The sequence below is a fragment of the Malania oleifera genome, chromosome 6 (assembly GCF_029873635.1).
Source record: "Malania oleifera isolate guangnan ecotype guangnan chromosome 6, ASM2987363v1, whole genome shotgun sequence".
Classification (NCBI taxonomy): Eukaryota; Viridiplantae; Streptophyta; class Magnoliopsida; order Santalales; family Ximeniaceae; genus Malania; species Malania oleifera.
Window position 1 is genome coordinate 92756962 of NC_080422.1, and position 2888 is coordinate 92759849.

The 2888-nt window shown below is 42.1% G+C and overlaps 1 non-coding gene across 1 annotated transcript; it reads right to left on the reverse strand.

The window, feature by feature from the left end:
• Positions 1-711: 711 nt before the first annotated feature.
• On the reverse strand, positions 712-817 carry LOC131159048 (small nucleolar RNA R71). The gene has a single exon (XR_009137663.1). It is a non-coding gene; the product is annotated as a small nucleolar RNA R71 (small nucleolar RNA).
• Between the last annotated feature and the right edge of the window lie 2071 nt (positions 818-2888).

Consider the following 2888-nt stretch of genomic DNA (forward strand, 5'->3'; position numbering starts at 1 on the left):
AAGTTTTTGGCGCTGTTGCCGGGGAATTGCCAGCTTTAATTTCGAATTTTGTGTTTTCCCAATTATTTTTTTTGCTTTTTTTTTAATTAAATAAAAAAAATTAAAAATTGAAAAATTGAAAAAAACAAATTTTGTCTGTTGCCGTGTTAGTGGATTTCTATTGGCGATTGTGATGTTTGATGCCCTGGGTTTGAGATAATTCGAATCGATTGTGTAGACTTTCACCTAGCACTAGTAGGAATACACATAGCACTGAGTTTGACTGTTCACCTGTTAGTCCTGCGAGTGATTCTGAATTTGAATTGAATAATCTGTTTTACAATTATTTTGAAGAAGTTATGGCTGCACATGCACCACGTACACTTGATGATTTTCTACAGCCTGTACGCACATCTACACCTTCATGCATTGTGTTGCCACAGGATGCACCGAATTTCACTCTTAAGCATGGCATGTTATTTGTGATTCCCCAATTTCATGGGATGGACTCTGAGAGTCCGTACCAACACTTGACAGACTTTGAGATGGTTTGCACCACTTTTATTAATAGGGCTGGGACTGATGAATACATTAGACTGCGTTTGTTCCCCTTTTCTCTGAAAGACAGGGCAAAAATCTGGTTTAATTCTTTGCGCCCTAACTCTATTACTAGCTGGGTTGAAATGCAGCGTGAGTTCTTACATAAATTTTTTCCTCTTCAGAGAACTCAGTACCTACAGAAGCAGATCAGTCAGTTCATGCAAAAAGATGGCGAGACATTCCAAGCATGTTGGGAGAGATTCAAGGACCTGATGAACATATGCCCACACCATGGTTTCGAATCGTGGAGGTTAGTGAATTATTTTTTTACTGCTTTAACCCCTGTGTGCAAACAATTTGTCCAGTCTATGTGCAATGGGATGTTCTTCCGTAAGGAACCAGACGAGGGCTTATCATTTTTAGACTATTTCGCTGAGAGTGCCCAGCAGTGGAACGCACGACCTGAACGGGTGCCGATAGCTGCCCAACCTATCCGAGCAATCAGTGGCGGGGGCAAATATGAGGTTAAAGAGGACACTAGCTTACAGGCCCTTGTAGCTGCGTTATCTAAAAAATTGGAAGTCATGGAATCCGAAAAGTCGAAAGCTGAGATTTGCACGATTTGTGAGACTTCAGACCACAGACCTCAGGATTGTCAATTCTTACCTGTGTTGCAAGAGAGTAGATTCGATCAGGTGTCATCGGAAAATTGGGTTAACAAGACGCAGAATCAGCCGCTCTCAAACACTTACAACCCGGGGTGGCGGAATCATCCAAACCTCCAATGGAGAAATGATCAGCCGGGTCCATTATCTTCACGATATCAGCAGGCACCTCAATCATATGCACCGCCTCTGCAACCAACATACAATCCAGTCGTAGCTCTTCAACCGCAGTATCAACCGCAACAGTTTTCTTGGAGCTTCGCACCACCAGGATTCCAATCACCATTAGTCCCCATTCCAGTAAAGAAAGCTTCAGATGATAGTGTAGCGCAGGTGGCAACCATGCTCCATCCATTCATGCAAATGCAAGTTACACCAATGGAGAACTAAAAGATGCCGTAAGCAAGATGAGTACACAGCTCAATACCCTGGAAAAAGGAAAATTTCCTGCACAGCCTTAGCCTAACCCCCAGGTATATACACAGCCACAACAGTCAGTGCACAATGTTTCAGGGGATACGTTTGAGTTAGCAAAAGTAGTTATTACTTTGCGAAGTGGAAAGGAAGTTCCCCGTCCTGAAATGGCTATTGACCAACAAACAACCATGCCGACACCTGAGGTGACAAATGAGACAGATAAAGGAAAAGACAAATCAGACGAGGCCAGCTCAAGTTTAACAAAGTCAGATAATAAAGAGGATGAGCCAGTTAAGGAATACCAACCTGTGGTACCATACCCTCAGCGTTTGACATCTGGACAAAAAAACAAGTATCATACAGAGATTCAAGAGATATTCAAGCAGGTAAAAATCAATATTTCACTTTTAGATGCCATACAGCAGATCCTTGCATATGCAAAATTTCTAAAAGACCTATGCACCGTAAAAAGGAAACTGAACGTGAAGAAAAAGACTTTCTTAACTGAGCAGGTCAATGCATTGATTCTTAGTCAAACTCCACAGAAACTTAGAGATCCTGGCTCCCCCACGATACCTATTATGATTGGTGAATCTCGTATCGGGAGAGCTCTACTTGACCTAGGGAGTAGTGTGAATCTGCTTCCGTCTTCATTATATGACCAGCTGGGTTTAGGTGAATTGAAGAGTACTACTATGATGCTACAGTTGGAAGACAGATCTGTAAAGGCTCCACGAGGTATTGTTGAGGATGTTTTGGTTCAGGTTGACAAATTTTACTATCCTGTAGATTTCGTTGTTTTAGATATGCAGCAGCCTGTTTCCACCATTTATCAGGCTCCTGTCATTTTGGGGCGACCATTCTTGCTACTTCAAATGCCCTGATTAACTGTCAGAGCGGAGTTCTGAAGCTCACATTTGGGAACATGACACTGGAAATGAATGTTTTTAATGCTCATAGGATGTCAAATGGGTGTGATGACGCAGATACTCATGCAGTCGATGTGATAAATGACTTAGACACTTCAGAGCTACTGTCGGTACTCGATGTCGATGCCGCACTTGAAAATGACTTTTTTGTGCAGTTTGAAGGGATTGATGAATTATTACTAGAATCAGAGGAGGAGATCCCAGATAGTGGTCCTTATATGTTTGATGCGAGTTATACAAGTAGTTGGCGTAAGCCTACATTTGAGGCCATTGATCTACAAGAAATTCTGAAGTCATCCGCAGAAGAAATTCCAACCCTCGAGTTGAAACCATTGCCTGCCGAGTTGAAATATGCCTT